Genomic DNA, 17,405 nt, shown 5'->3' with positions numbered 1-17,405 from the left:
TTGGCCTCAGGGCCTGCAAGAATTCCTCGGCCACTTCCTCATCGTACCCCTGCAACTTATCACAAAAAGGCATCCACTGTGCTTGTGTAAAGAGCTCCACTACTGCCTGATTTCTCCTCAATGTGGTTGAGTCAGTGGGCTCGCGTCTGATAAACCCACCAGGCATGATGAGCACGGTGGTTTTGACCCCGGGTGGTGAATGCAAAGGGAATTCGGTCTTATAGACAGAGCATGCAATGAATTCACAAAACCACAGTCTAATTATACCTCTATCCTATAGAAGCGATAGTATGGGCACAGCAATCCAATATCTTTTATGACCAGACTGTGAATAATGACCTTACCACCTTTGAAAACCAATTGCGGAAGGAGTTTCAGGGTTACCTCTTTTCTGCCACCTTTTTTACGTGAAGACTTCACCTTCCTGTAGAGACTGCTATCCTGTAGATACTGCTTCCTGTAGAAACTGTCCCTGTAGGAGCAGTGCGCAGACTTCGGGGGGAGCTATAGGTGGCCAGCGGTCGAGAGGTGCTTTACCAGCGTTCAGGTAGCCGAGAGCTCGGCGTATCAATATGCAGAGGTAATCAGAGGAGCGACTCGAGTTTTGAAATGAGGTTGATGGATATACACGCTTAATCAAGCCGATTAGATTTTGAATCGGCACAGCTCGTGGCGCGAGGGGTGAGCTGTCCCCGCCGGACCGTTGGGTGATGTCACCCATCATCCGCCTGCACATTCGTTTGCTGCCGCATTCATTCCCACAGATCTGCCGCCGCCCTTTTCGGTTAAACTTCGGTTCACGGTTGACGGGACTGATCTTCACGTGCATGCTACGTGCTGCTTTTGTCATGGCTGCCACCTCCTCATCTGACTATCCCTTCACTAGCCGACGTGGCCAGTCAACTGGCCTTATGGCTGCTCAACCATTCACCTTTATGCCATGCAAAACAAATCAAAGTAATAATCATGCGATTTGAAGGAGAGAAGGATTAGAACACTTACCTGCGCGCGGCTGCACATGATTTCCAGTTTTTGAGCGATGGATCTACCTGCTGCATGTGGCTGCACAGTCCCGTAGACTCGTGGTTACAGGATGCTGGCGATGGAGTGAATGGTTTTGCGTTCATGCGTCCATGTTTTATCTTAGACGGCGGTGCTGTGGACGGTCTTCACTCGAGCAGGGTGAACTGCTACAGGATCCCCGCGAGGGATCTTGTCACAGTCCGTTCTCCTTGGGTGTATGCTGCACGCTGGCGGTTCTGGCTTCTCGATCACGATCCCAGCACTTCTGATGCATAACGTGGATGTGGTATGGCTCTCGGTGCTTAGTTTTTCTTTGACAGATGTTTTTTCACGAGAACTCATTGCTTTGTTGTGCTGCTGCAGGGATCTTGGTTGCATGGCGACGAGGATGGTGTAGCAAGATAATAGCAAGGTTCAGGGGTGCCATCAGTGGCATGCATGCATCCAATCCACTCCTCAGTCGCTAGATCTTCATTTGAAACACATTTCGGCCGTCGCAACCTTCTACAGGAAGTTTCCTGTAGAACACAGAGCTTCCTGTAGAAATTTTGCACTTTCCTGTGGAAGATCCGCGTCTTCCTGTAGGAAGACTGTCTGTTCCTGTAGAAAACTGTATCTTCCTGTAGAAGATCCAAATCATGATGAAAATTGCACATACCTTGAAAAACATTCTTATTCTTGGAGGAGGTGTTGATGACATCCTTTGATAGCATGATGAAGGCTCCTGGCTCGGGGTGGAGGGGCTTCTTCTCCTCCATAGAACATCTGCATGCAAAACTTTTATTGTGCTTATTGTTTTTTCTTTTTTTTTTTTTTTTTTTTTTCTCTTTTTTTTTTTTTTTTTTTTTTTTGAAAAGATAGCAGGGGCGCCCCAAAGAGGTTTTCACCCTTGCTACCTGCCCTGAGTGCCTCAAAGAGGTTTTCACTCAAGGATCTTTTTTTTTTTTGAACTTTCTTCTTTTTTCTTTTTTTTTTTTTTTTTTTTGAAAGACAATAGGAGCGCCTCAGTGAGATTTTCACCCCTACTGCCTGCCTTGGGTGCCTCAGAGAGGTTTTCACCCAAGGATCTTTATTTTTTCTCTTTTTTTTTTCTTTTTTTTTTCTTTTTTTTCTTTTTTCTTTTTTCAGGGTATGCCCAAAGTGGAGGCAGAACCCTTCTCTATGACCAAAACAGATTTCTCCATAGTGCTGATAAACTCTTGTTTTGAGAGAGGTCTTCTGTAGATCTTCAATCGGTGGCCATTGACAAGCATGGGAATGGCTTCCTCATCAATGGTTCGAATGAGGACAGATCCATTGTCATGGCACTGTTCCACTACATATGGTCCTAGCCATCTGGTTCTCAACTTCCCCTTGAAATCTTTGAATCTGGAGTCATACAACAAAGCCCAATCTCCCGGCTGGAATTGCTTGTCATGGAGATGTTGGTCATGCCACACCTTTCTCTGAAGTTGAACCACTTCTGAGTGAAGGAGGGCCTGCATGCGGTGCTCATCCAGTCCATTCAGCTGCAATAACCTTTCTTGCTGTGCATGGCTGAGATCTAGGTCCAGCTGAGCTGCCATCCTCAAAGTGTTATACTCAAACTCAATGGACAACAAAGCTTTCTTCCCATAGACCAGCTCATAAGGTGTGAAGCCGGTGGTGGTCTTCCAAGTGGTGTTGTAAGCCCATGTGGCTTCAACCAGGCGATCTGCCCAGTCTTTTTTGCTGCTGCTCACCACTTTGGTCAAGATCCCTTCTAGTGCTCTATTGGTGACTTCCACCTGCCCATTTGCTTGAGGGTGATAGGGGGTGGAAGTCCTGTGCTTGATCTTGTGATGAGCTAGAAGATCTTCAATCAAGTTGGATGTGAACTGGCTCCCCTGATCGGTCACCAGCTCTCTTGGGTAGCCAAACTTGTAGAAGATGTTCTCTCTTAAGAACTCGACCACCTTCTCTTCTGTTGCTGCTTTGATTGCTTTAGTCTCTGCCCACTTTGTCAAGTAGTCAGTACACACAATGATGTAGGACCTCTGCCTCGAAGAGGGATTGATTGGACCCACAAAGTCCATGCCCCACTTCTCAAATGGCTCAAGAGTCACTTGAGGTTGGAGAGGCATCTCATCCCTTTGGGTTGGTTTCCCCATTCTTTGGCATTGGTCACACTGGCTGACATATCTTCTGACATCTTGATGAAGTGTGGGCCAATAGTAGCCTGTCTGTAGGATCTTGAAGGCAGTTCTCTTTGCTGCAAAATGCCCTCCACAAGGCCCATCATGACAGGTGAGGAGGATGTCAAAGACTTCCTCTTCCCTTACACAACGCCTTAAGATCTGATCGGGGCCAAGCTTGAACAGGTTGCCCCCGATCCAAGTGAATGAGGCACTTTTTCTGATGATTTTGCTCTTCTCTTTTGAAGAGAGGTGCGGAGGGAACTGAGCTGAAACAAGATAGTTTGCTATATCAGCAAACCATGGAGAGAGTACTGAAATAGCAAATAGATGCTCATCAGGCATCTGGTCATCCACCGTCCCATCTTCATCTGCAGACAAATCCAATCTAGATAAAAAATCAGCAACAACATTTTCTCTTCCTGGTTTATCAACAATGGTTAAATCAAACTGCTGCAATAAAAGTAACCATCTAATAATACGAGCATTTACATCTGGTTTATTCATCAAATATCTAATAGCAGCATGGTCAGTATGTACAAACGTTTGATACCCGATAATGTAATGACGGAACTTGTTTAGTGCATGGACTACAGCTAAGAACTCTTTCTCGGTTACAGTGTAATTCAGCTCTGCCTTGGACAAGTTTTTGCTAACGAAGTAAATGGCATATGGAAGTTTTTCCTCAACTTGTCCTAAAGCTGCACCTATGGCTTTGTTCGAGGCATCAGTGTGGATGTGGAAAGGTAGGGCCCAGTTTGGACCTCTCAAGATTGGTGCTGACACCAACTTGTCCTTTAACTCATTCAAACTCTTCTGATAATCGTCAGTCCACTTAAACTCCACATCCTTTGCCAACAGGCCAAACAATGGCGAGGCGAGCTTGCTGAAGTCCTTAATGAATCTCATGTAGTATCCTGCTAATCCCAAAAAACTCCTAACATCCCTTACCTTTTGTGGAGGTGGAACCTTCTTGATTAGAGCAATTTTGTTAGAATCCACCTGTAATCCTTGGCTAGAGATGGTATGGCCTAGCACGGTCCCTTCAGTCATCAAGAATTCACATTTTTCGGGACTGAGGGACAGGTTCATCTCAATGCATTTGGTTAGGACTTTCCCCAGATTGGACAATGCTTCCTGGAAGTTGGCCCCATAAGGAGTAAAGTCATCCATGTATATTTCCACTGCATCATGGACCAACTCCGAGAAGATGCTCAAGACAGCTCTCTGAAAAGTAGCAGGAGCATTGCATAGCCCAAAGGGAAGGACTCGGTAGGCAAAGGTACCCCAAGGACAAGTGAAGGTGGTCTTATCTTGGTCTTCCGGGCTGATTTGGATTTGATTGTACCCGCTAAACCCATCCAGGAAAGAGAAGAACTTCTTTCCTGCCAGTCCATCCAACACTTGATCTATGAAAGGTAGAGGGAAATGGTCTTTCTTGGTAGCTTTGTTCAGCTCACAGTAATCCACACAGATCCTCCACTTCCCATTCTTCTTGGGAACCAGCACTAGAGGGGACACCCATTCACTATCTGAGATGGGGTAGATGAATCCGGCATCCAACAATTTTTGCAATTCTTCCTTGACAATGTCTTTAAGGGCTGGATTCATTCTCCTCTGAGGTTGCCTAACCGGTTTATAGTCCTCTTTGATGTATATATGATGAGTACAGACCGAAGGATGAACTCCTTTCATCTCCTTATAGCTCCAAGCAAAAGCATCTAGGTGGCTGGCCAACAAGTTGCACAGCTCCTTTTCCTGAGAAGGAGATAGGGAGGAGCTGATTTTCAATGCTCTCTCAGGGCCGAACTCCACATTCTTAACTCTGGGAGTGACAAGGTCGGTTGTACAAAGATCCACTAAGGTGCTAGCTTGGGCATCCTCCACCAATTTTTCTAAGGGTAGTGCACTGGTAGGTTGGTTTTGGATCAAGTTTTCGATCAAATCATCCTCGGTTGGGGGATTTCTTCTATTGGTTTCTATGGTACACAGAGGTGCTGAATACACCTCGTCTTCTTCTCCTTCTTCCAACCAGAGTGGTAAGTCATGCTCTAAAGAGGGTTGGGCAGGAGGGTATAGGACAAGTTGCTTGGACATAGGACCGTTTTTGATGGTCATATTTCCGGCACGACAACTGATATAGGCATCTGCAGTGGCTAACCAAGGCCTTCCCAAAATGAGGGGATATCCAGTAAGCTTTGCCTTTGGTTGCAGAACCAGGAAGTCTGCAGGATACTCCCAAGAGTTAATAGAGACCAAGACATCCTCCACAATCCCTTCGGGAGTCACGGTGGAGCGATCTGCTAATTGCAGTACTGTCGAGGTCTTCCTCAAGGAACCCTAAAGATTGAGTTTAAGCATGGTATCCCTGGTCATCACATTGATGGCTGCCCCCAGATCAATCAAGGTGTGGGGGATAATGGTGCCATTGATGTGAACATCTACTACAGGACTTCCGGGATCTAGGTACTTTGGGCAGATGACTTGTCCTAGCATAAGGTCAGACAGTTGTCCTATGACATTGATAGTTGAAGCATCTTTCTTCCGTCTGCCTGGATGTTTGAAACACTTCTCCTTAACCAGCTTGTTATAGATTGGCACATCCTTGATGGCCTGGAGAAGGGGTATCTTCACACACAACTGCTTGAGCTCTCCCAGAAGCTCATCTTCTTCCGGGTTGGGTTGTGTGGTGGCTGTTAGTCTCTCAGGAAAGGGTGGAATAGGCTTTGGTTCACTCTCCTGATGGTTTTCCTCATCCTCTGGGGGAGGAGGTTGGCGATCTGGAAGAGTCTTTCTAGATCTAAGGTTGATCTCCTGGATCTCCACCGCATAGGTAGGGCATGAGGTCTCCCCAGTATATACCTGCTGAGCCTGTCTATTGTTGGGGTTCGGGTTCGGTTGAGCAGGCATCTGAGGTTGCCTTGGAGGAGCAGGAGGTAAAGGCTGAGGTTGAACTGGTGGTGGAGGCAAAATGGCAGGAGGAGTGTTGTATTGGGGCCTCCACCCCGACTGAGGAGCACTCCATTGAGGCTGCAACTGGGTATGAGAGTGATATGGATGAGAAGTAGGTTGAGGAGGGTACTGAGGTGGGTAAGACCATGGAGGAGGCATGGACCATGAAGGATGAGCAGGGGGACCCCAGGAAGGCATAGGGGTTGACTGGTGGGGGTTGTAATAAGCTTGAGATGCCCCTTGCATCCCCTGCTGATAAGGTCTAGATCCTTGAGGCCTCCTTTGGTTGATGAAGTAGAGAGGTTCAGTGGGGGCTTCGGTTCCTTGGTACATGGCTTTAAACCCAGGCAAGGTTGGACACTGATTTGTTGGGTGGTCCTCCTCACAAACGAAACACACTTCAACCGAATGCAATGGACATTCGTTCTTAGGGTGTCTTCTGGTGCACCTAGGACAGAAGACGGCCAAGGCTCTCTCAGCTTCTTCCTTCTTCTGCTGGATCCTGAATGTGTCCAGCTGCATGGCAATGGTCTGTCTCACCTCACTCTTAAGATCTTCTAATTGGTTTGCAAACTCATGTTTGGAGAAAGGGACACCAGTGGAGAGGAGATTTCCTCTACCTCGTTTTCTAGCTGCCCTGGAATGATTTCGAAACACAGTCTTGATGTCCTCATAAGGCAGTTGGTAGATGTCCCCCCTAGCTAACATGTGAAGGGTGTCTAAGAGATCTTCAGGGACTCCTCGGAGTAGAACCAACTTGAGGGATTCAGGGTCAAGTGTGCACCTGGCCTGTTTATAGCTAAGTTGGAACCTCTCCTCATAATCCTCTAAAGATTCATCATTCCCCATGGTCATCCGAAAGATCTCCCCCTTAGTTTCCTTGGACCTACAATAATCCCTATACTTGGTATTGAAGGCTTGCTGCATCTGGGCCCAGGTATCTATGCTATTCCCAGGTAATCCCATGAACCAGCGTAGGGCTGCATCCTTAAGAGTGGAAGGGAAAAGCTTCAGCTTTTGCTCATCTTCAGTATAGTCATAGGTTCTACAAAGGACAACAAACTCAAACAAGAAGGTATCAGGATCCTCAGTGGTCAGTCCATGGAAGTGAGGCAAGGCGGAGGGGCTAATGTTTTTCATTTTCATATCTCCATTGGTCTCTCGGATGGGGAAAGCTCCTTCTATTCTCTCATCTTCTCTCCTATCATCAGCCATGGCTTCAGATGGAGTGGTCTCTAACTCTTCTTCTTCTATAGGGTCTTGGTATATCTCTGGATGTTCACCTATAGGTTCCTCTGGGTCACTGTCACCAAAGAAGAGTGAAGGGTGACTCAGTGATGTGGTGGGGGTGTTTGGTAGGAATTTGCCTGATCTATCTCAGTTCCTACGAGGCATGAAATGGAAAGGACTTTTCTTTTCTCTTTTTTTTTTTTGAGTGCTTTTGCTTTTTCTTTGGTACCTACAAAACTGAAACAAAGTGATCTACAACTAACTATATTGCTCAAATGAAATTGCAGAATTAGAAAGCTAATCTAGGAAAGCAAGAAAAATTACTCTAGGAAAGCAAGAGATATTAATCTAGGAAAGCAGGAAATGCTAATCTAGGAAAGCAGGAAATGCTAATCTACTTTTGCAAAATGGAAATGAAATAAACTACTGAGCAGAAGTAAGAGTACGAAGGTAGAGGAAAAGCAACAGGTGCTAATACTCTGACGCTTCCCCGGCAACGGCGCCAAAAAGATGGTGAGCTCCAGTATTGTAGCAATAATGCTACAAATCCTGGGGCTTCCTGTCTCTCATTTTATCAACCCGGTAGTTCGTACAAACTTGGAAGCGACGGTGTTGTATGCACAAGTACTAGCTCTTGTCGCAGCTGTCACTTGGTCAGCTGGCACAAGTCCGCTAGGGCTCAAGCCAACTTCTATAGGCTCACAGAAGAAGCTTTATCAATGATGGACGAAAGCTAGCTCAAAGGAGACTAATCTACTTGACAAAAATGAACTGAAAGCAAATCAAAGCATGTAAACCTAGGAAACCCTAATTTAACTAGTCTAACCTCTATAATGCAAAGAATGTGAAGAAAACTTCTACCAGTGCTGCTGTTACCTCTAATAAGTGAAAATGCATGGATCTAAGCTGCTTGCATCATAAAAGACATGTTTTTGTATTTTTCCTTTAAGTGTGTGGAATGATTGTGATCTTGGGCTAACTAGGGTTTGGTTGTGCAGATGGGATGGAGAAGGAAGGAAAGCGTGGGACAGGTTGGGGAGGCTAGGAGAGGTCCCTAGGGGTCCTTGGCATCCATCCACAGAGGTTCCTCGCATTCAGATGCTCAGCAACCGAGAGAGTGGCCTCCTACAGGATGCCTGCAAAGGATCCTACAGGATACTCTGTTTTCTACAGGATGTCTACAAATGGCTACAGGATGACCTACCGTGAGTGTTTGGAGTGATGGAGGAGTAATGGAATGGTAGGGGGAGATGTGTGAGGTAGGAATGAGGCTGGTGATGGCTGTAGAAGTGGAAGAATAGGATGGGAAGTGAGTGTAGGGAGTAGGTTGGAAGGTAAAGGACTAGGTCAACAACAAGGGCTAGAGGATGGAGCTATGTGAGGAGTGAAAGACTTTGGGAGATAACAGAGCGGAGTAGGGGTCGAAGATGTTTGTGCATGCGTGATCGAGATGGAGAATGAAGTAATGGACGAGAGAGGGCAGTGCAAGTGAAACAAATGCTTGTGACTGTTATCAAACCGAGAATGCATTAACCTAACTACCTGTGCTTGTAAATTCACTGAACAACAATCCAAAACGCGAAGGAGAATGTGCATGAAGCTGTGGTAAAGGAGTGTAGTGCAGGTGTGAATGACAAGGAAGCATCTAACATAACGTGACTGTGTTTGCAGCAATCATCAAGTAAAGAAATGCGTGTTTTTGGTGGCTAGTTATGGGCTGCACCCCAATCTTCAAGCGAGATGGCAGTGAGCCTTAACAACCCTTTTTGTTGGAGCTCCAATGAACTATGTCTATCCTCTGCTACACTAAACAACTGTAAACAAACTCACCATAAGCAAATCCTATTTAACTCATGAAAAAGACCAACTTAACAACCTGTAATTCGAATTGCATGTGCAAATGAAAACTCAAAGTGCTGAAAACGAAATGGAAACAACACTACAGCTGAGGGGATCTATGGCTCTCAGGTTGGGCCCTAACCTGAGAGCTATAGTCTCCTTAAGAAACTCAGAACTAGATCACAAACTGCCTTCTTTATTCATAATCTGATGTCATGCCAAATTGGCTTACAAAAAGGAACAAAAACTGAGCTGTGCTCCAAAATTACAATAGCAATACGAGAGTTTCAACAACCTATCTAAGGCTAAGGCCTCCATACTTATACAAAAACGATGATCCAACAAGTGTCCTTGATTTTAGGAGCTCGACTGTCCAACTAGAGTTTAACTGCTGATCCTGTAGGATGGACATAATTGTTGTTCCTGTAGAGCAGTTTATAACTGCTGTTCCTGTAGGACAGCTGGCTGCTTGTAAGCTCAGAGGGGAGATGGATTAGAGCTCGGAGTTCTTGATGGGAATCACGAGGGATGTCCCTAGAACCATGGACATCCTCTCCTACGAACCTGCAGTGCCACCTCGTTGTCTCCTTAACTCCTTTTTCGTTGTCTTTTGCTCCCCTTTAATGCCAAAAACCTGGAATCATAATGCATTAGTCACGTAGAGAGAGTGCCTACCCTTCTTCCTACAAACAATATGAATAAACTAAGAAATGCATGCAAAAGCAATAAAAATGAATGGTTTTGAGCAAGTAGAATAGGCCAAAATGAGCCCGAATTGTACCAAAATTGGGGCTCATCAGTTTGCTAAGTGGATGCTCATGGAATCTTATAGAAACTTCTCCTATGACACTTGCCTCTCTGAATTCGCCCAGGGATGTGTAAGAGATCAAAGAATTCTCCAAGTGGAACCAAGAACTACGAGTGGAATGAAACTATTAAAAAAACCTAGAGATGACTCACACCCTTGCAGACATCTATAAATGGATCCCTCATATGAGAGATCTAGAGGTTGGAATTTTGTAATTTGTAAGGAAGTGCAGATAGTTTGTCTTTGAGAAGGAGCATTGTATAGTTGGGTGATCTTGCTTTTCATGAGGTGAAGAGGGCTCTGATGCTGGAGGATGATGCTAGATCAGATAGCTAGGTTGTGATTCTCCCTTCTATTTTAATAAAGTTCTTTGAGTTTTCCTCCATACAATTGTGTACTTGTGAATCTTGTTATTTGTGAATGCCATTGTATGTTCAATGTATTTCTGATTTTGCATTGTTTATGATATAATAGATCGAGATGCTTTGATGGTGTTTTGGTACTTTGTTTCTACATGTATTCTCTAAGCGGGACATGTAGGAGAGGAGTTGCAAGCTCTATTAAGGGGGAGAGAAATCAAGTAAGGAGTTAAGCGGAAAATCCAGGTTGGTCTATTTGCTTCTCTCTTATCTATCATACATAAAGGAAATCACAAATTGCTTTGATTGTTTGTTTCTAGGATAGCTGCCAATCCTAGTGGGACTAGCAGATCGAAAAGACACTAGTTTTCCCAGAAACACTTTGACATCAAGGGCAAAGGGTGAACAAAGATATTCTCTCCCTTTGACATACATTATGCTGTTCATGCTCCCCCTGAGTACATGCTGAAATCTCTGATTGACCTCCCCTTTTGTACATGTTGAGATGCACTAAAACCATCCATGCTCCCCCCTGAGCACAAGGAGAGTCTACAAAAATATTTTCCAAAAGAATAACATGACTCTATAACTCAACTATGTGAGGATGACCTTCCTATCATCAATGACACATAAATACATCCATCTCCCAACCAAGTTGGGATATACCAAATTTGACTCATCCACCCAACCAAGTGGGGATATACCAATTGCTTATACATGACAGAAATAATAAATATTACATCATCCATCCCATGTAAAGTGGGGATACAAATTATATCATTTTTCCAAGAGGACTCATTCAAATGTATGAGAAGACATATCACACCCTAGACGTTTACATGACTTAAGAAACAAATGGTATAAAATATCTGAAGCCAAAGTCGAACTCAACAACCATAATGCCAACAATGTTGAATGAATGTGAAGGCTAGTGCTCCCCCTGAACTTGTGCTACCTGCGTATTGTTAATAGGTCAATGATCAAGGCATCTTTGTCAGTCAGATAAAATTAATGAACAGAGCATATAACATTAATCATCAATATCCATCAGAGCACCCATATCAGATCCCGCCCCACTGTTTTTCTTGTTTGAAACACATATACGCTCTTTTACCCATAGCAACCCGCATGTGTATGCGACTCTACTTTATGAAACATGAGTATAAAAACCTTTTTTCTGAAAAAAATTGGATTTAACAGCAGGATTATGCAACAACTACTCCCAGGTTTTGTCTGAGATATTCAAATGTCTCTCTGGGCAAAGGTTTAGTGAACATATCAGTAACCTATTGTTTGGAGGGAACATACTCCAATTTGACCTTTTGTTCAAGCACTTGTTCATGTAGAAAATGGTATTTGATGGGTATGTGCTTGGTCTTGGAGTGCATGACTGGATTCTTTGAAATACTGATGCCACTTGTATTATCACATAGAATGGAGATGGGTGGAGTGCATGTGATCTGAATGACTTGCAAGGTTTGCATCATCCAAAGTAGTTGTATGCAACAAGATGCAGTAGCCACATATTCTTCTTTAGCTGTAGATATCATAATCGAACTTTGTTTCTTGCTGAAACAAGACACTAACCTGGAACCCATATAGAATGCACCACCACTAGTGCTTTTTTTGTCATCAACACTTCCTACCCAATCTGCATCTGTATATGCATGAAGAGTGAGAGTTGTATCTCTAGGATACCATAAACCAAAGCTCTGTGTTCCTTGAAGATATTTGAAATTTCTTTTGACTGCCTGAAGGTGTGATTCCTTTGGATTTACTTGGAATCTTCCAACTATTCATATTGCATGCATGATGTCAGGTCAGGTACCTATTAGATAAAGTAGACTGCTAATCATGGATCTGTAAGTTGGTTGATGTACTATTGCTGATTCATCATTTGAGATGAGACTGCATCTTGTTATCATTGTGGTACATACCGGTTTAAAATCTTCCATGCCGTACTTTTTCAAGATCTGTTTGAGATATTTGGTTTGTGAAAGAAAAATACCATCTTTATTTTGTTGAACTTGTAGACCAAGAAAATAGGTAAGTTCACCTAGCATGGACATTTCAAATTCTTGCTGCATTACTGAAGAAAAATTCTGACTCATGGATTCTTCATTGCTACCAAAAATGATATCATCAACATAAACAACAATAATTAGCAATTTATCAGTGTCAATCTTTGTATATAGATTGCTATCTGTTGAACCTTTTGAAAAACCTTGTTGGTGTAGATATTTGTCAAGACGGTAATACCAGGCCCTTGGAGTCTGTTTCAGACCATAGAGGGCCTTTTTGAGTCCGCATACAAGTTTTGCATGATTTCCAAGAATGAATCCTTTTGGTTGTTCAATATAAACTTATTCTTCTAAATCTCCATTAAGGAAAGTAGATTTTACATCCATTTGGTATAATTTGAATTTCTTTAAGCTAGAAAGAGCAAGAAACATCCTTATGGCTTCAAGTCTAGCAACATGTGCAAAAGTTTCTTCAAAATCTATACCTTCTTGTTGAGCATACCCTTTACAAACAAGTCTGGCCTTGTTTCTAATGACTTCTCCATTATTCATTCAGCTTGTTTTTAAATATCCATTTAGTTCCTATAATATTTTTATCATGAGGTCTAGGAACTAATTCCCAAGTATTATTTTTTTCAATTTGCTCAAGTTCCTCATTCATGGCCTTGACCCAAAATTCATCTTTTCATGCTTCATTTACATTTTTAGCTTTGGTGGAGGATAGCAATGCTAGATAGCTTGAGGTTTCTATAATAGTTCTTCTTGTTTGTACACCTGCCTCTTTTTCCCCTAAGATTTGAGTTTCTGGATGATTTTTCTGAACATACTTGGACGAAGTCTTTTCTTCTACTGTTATCTCTTCTTCTGGTGCTTCATTGGTTTCCTCTTCAATATCATCATGATTTGATGTGGGAAAATACTCCCCATCTTCTTCATTGTCATAATCTTCTATTTTTGTTTGTTTTGGATTTTTGCATGCTTCATCAACTACAACATCAATACTTTCAACAATTTTCCCAAGTCTTTTATTATAACATTTATATCCTTTACTTTGGGAAGAGCAAGAAGAATACCTTCATCTACTCTGGGCTCAAACTTACCAAGTTTTTCATGAGTCTTTTTGATATAACATTTTTCTCCAAAAAATTTAAAGTATTTTACAGTAGGAGTCTTACCATACCAAAGTTCATGTGGAGTTTGAGTGCTATTTACCCGCACATTTGCTTGGTTGAGAATAGTTACGGCAAGGAATGCACTTCACCCTAGAAGGTTGCAGGAGTTCCAGATTCATCTAACATAGCTTGAGCCATTTGTTGAATAGTTTTGTTCATTCTTTCTACCACTCCATTTTGCTAAAGAGTCCTTGGGGTGGAGAATTGCCTTTTTATTCCATGTTGTTCACAAAAGTCAAAGAATTCATCCAATGTAAATTCCCCTCCTCGTTCAGATCTGAGGCATTTGATTTTTTGATCTGATTCATTTTCAACCAAAGCTTTGAAGGCTTGGAAATTTTCAAATGCTTCATCTTTATGCTTTAGTAGACCTATCGAACACATTCTGGAAAAATCATCAATGAACAAAATAAAGTGTTCTTCTCCATGAGGTGACTTTTTCCTTGATGTTCCACATAAATTAGTATGAACAAGTTCAAGAGGCTTACTAGCTAACCCTTCCTTTTCAATGAATTGAGCTCTAGTTTTCTTACCGAATTGACATGATTTGCATATTGTATTTTCAGGGATACTGATATCTGGAAGATCACAAACAACCTTGAATCTACATGCTTTTCTTATTTGAGAAAAGCTTAGATGTCCCAATCTTCTATGCCACGACCAGTTTTCATCATGTTTTTGTAGATAACGCTGTTGTTGTCCTCCCTTGAGTATGTATAAGTTGTTTGGAGTGCTTATACCTTTGATCACGGTCTCCCCTATATCTAGTTCACGAACAACACATCCGTTTGATCAAAACACCACCTCATTTCCTTAATCACACATTTAATTGACACTCAACAAGTTATGCTTTAAACTATCTACATACATAACATTTCCAGCTTTAACCTTTTCTTTCAAGAAAGCAGATCCTTTACCTTTTATGACAGTAGGAGTGTCGTTTCCAAATGAGACATTCTTTTCCTTTTCTAAGGCATTATATGAATGAAGTTTTTGTTTGTCACCTGTAATGTGTTTTGAGCATCCACTGTTGATGTACCACTGATTTTCTTGTCCTTTTTCATACAAGGCTATACTACATCTTTTTGTTTGAGATTCTTTCCTTCTCCATATCTTGGTATTTAATGGAGTTTGCTCCTTTTGAGATGATTTCCGAAATTTTCTCCCGCATTTAGATTCTTCATGATCAAAGTTGTTACAGATTGAGCATTCTATTTCATTTTCAAGAAGAGAAAAGATATTATAGGAACTTTTCTTGACCCCTGTTACATTCCTTTGATTTCATGTTTCTCTAGTCATGATGGTTTTGTAAGCAACACATTGAGAAGCTTTGTGTCCAAAATTATGACATGAAAAACATTGCCCATTAAAGAAATTCCTGACTATTGAATCTATTGACCTGGTTATTGTAGTTTCTATTGATATTCATCTTTGGAGAAAAATGAGTATGATTTACCTGAGATTGGTTGTGGCTTCTATTCATCCTTGGAATAAATTGAGTCTAATTTACCTGGTGATCTGCTTTATGCCTTTGCTGACGATTGTCATACTATTCATTGATCTTTGCTACATCAAGATAGCTTTTAGTGGAGGTTGACGACTTCTGTGATTTAGATGATTCTTCAGTATATCCAAGACCTGTCTTTATCATAGGAGAATGCTACACTTTGATAATTTCATCTAAGGTTTCTGATCCTTTAGCAAATCTAAGATTGAGAGATTTCGTTTTCTCAAGATCCTTTCTTATACCCACAATTTCACATTCTAGTTTTTCATTGTGTTTTTCTTTTTCAGCAAGTTGGTATGTCAAGGTATTTATAATCATATTCTTTTCTTCTAAACATATTTTGAGTTTAGAAATTTATTCATGAAGGTCATTGTCATCTAAAGCATCCCAAAAAGTATCATCGTCATAAGCCATTAGAAGTCTATAGTCATTACTATTTTTATCTTCATCACTATTTGATAAACCATCGCTATCTTCATGAGTATAGTAACTTCTTTTATTTACAACTTGTTTTCTATTCCATTTTGCATAATCCTTCCCTTTTTCATATTTATCTTTATGAGGACATTTGGCAGCATAATGAACGACTCTGCCATAGGCAAAGAATTTGAAGGGTAGCTTACCTCTAAATATTCCAGAACCCCATTGAAGCTTCTTGACAAAGTTTACCTCATCTTCTTCTTCTGCAATATGTCTTGTTTCATTGCATTCTTCCTTTCCTTTTGTTGAAGCTTTAAATGTAGATTCTCTCATATCTGATGGACCTCCTTTTCTCATCTCAAAGGTAGTTAAGATTCTATGAAGCTGTGTCATAGTGATAGTCTATAGATCCTGTTTTTCTTTCTATGGCAGACACTTTTGATTCAAATTTAGCAGACAAGGATCTCAAAACTTTCTCAACTAAGGTAACTTCCTTTATATCTTCACCTAGATTCTTCATACAATTAACAACCTCATCTATACGTAAGATGTAACTAGCTATACTTTCATCATTGTGCATCTTAAGAGTTTCATATTGAATTTTGAGAGTTTGAAGTTTAGAATGTTTTACCTAAGAGTCTCCTTCGTAGCTCAGAATGATTTTGTACCATATTTTTTTGGCTGATTTGAGCTGCATGACTTTGACAAACTTTGATTGTGACAGACTTCCCAATAAGGTATTGACAGCTTTGGCATTGGTTTCATATTGCTTCTTACCTACCGTATCTGTAGGAATTGCTGTTGGAAAAGTATATCCTCCTTCCACAATTTCCCAGACATTCGTTCCAAGTGATTGTAGATAGGCTCTGGTTCTTATTTTCCAATAAAAAAAGTTGTTCCCATCAAAGATTGGTGGTCTAATGGATCCCACGCTTTCTTGATTACTCATGATGTTGGATCTCCCTTCAAGTGATCAAGATTCTTCTGAAGGACCTGCTCTGATACCAATTGTTGGAAATAATACTGAGAGGGGGTGAATCAGTATTATCAGATCAATAATTTAATTTTCCAAACAGATTTATATACGCTACTTTAGCTAAGTGAACTTGCGTGTACACACAACTGTACTTAAAACAACCAGCATATATGCAGAGAACTTTTGATTTAGACAGTTTATCATGTATTGAACTTTAACTAGTACATCAGAGATTCAGTGTAGTAAAAGAAAAATAAAACATAAAACATAAGAAACACACATGAACACCAAGATTTAAGGTGGAAACTCAATGTGGGTAAAAACCACCTGCTTCTGTCGTCTCTATCTTCTTTTAATAATAGGAAAATCTATTTACAATCTTGTACTGGTGTAGACTCATACCAATATGTAGGCACCCACCTGCAAAAAGCTACAACCTTCTCTCGTTCTCCAGCTACTACTGGAAGGGAGCTACAACCCCCTAGCTCTTGTACTAGCCAATATGTTTACTAGTACGTAGGTGCCAGCCTACAAAAAAACTCCACTCTTCTACCAGGGACCACGTTTCATGAATTCTTAGACTAGATACTCTTGGAACACAACACCACAATCTGAAGGCCACGTTTCATCCAATTTTCATACTGGAACCATTAAAAACATCATAACTGTAATACAATCATCAACCAATCACTGAAACTCAACCATCATAACTTGAATCAAAACACTGTCACCAGAATACAGTCACCAGAACCCAAAGAAAACCCAGAACTCTGCAACAACAAACAGAAACAACTGAAACATACTTCATAAGGTATACACTACTTCCATTTGTCGAACCAACATATATACGTGCTTTTATCAAAGCCAACTAGTGTACACACCTGTAAATATTAATTCATAATTTTGTAGCTATTCCAGACTTCAGTTATACCTAGATCATAACAT

This window comes from Pinus tabuliformis, chromosome 6 (assembly GCF_031772625.1).
Source record: "Pinus tabuliformis cultivar Carrire ecotype Pingquan chromosome 6, CPIR1, whole genome shotgun sequence".
NCBI classification, from domain to species: Eukaryota; Viridiplantae; Streptophyta; class Pinopsida; order Pinales; family Pinaceae; genus Pinus; species Pinus tabuliformis.
This window is presented reverse-complemented; position numbering follows the sequence as displayed.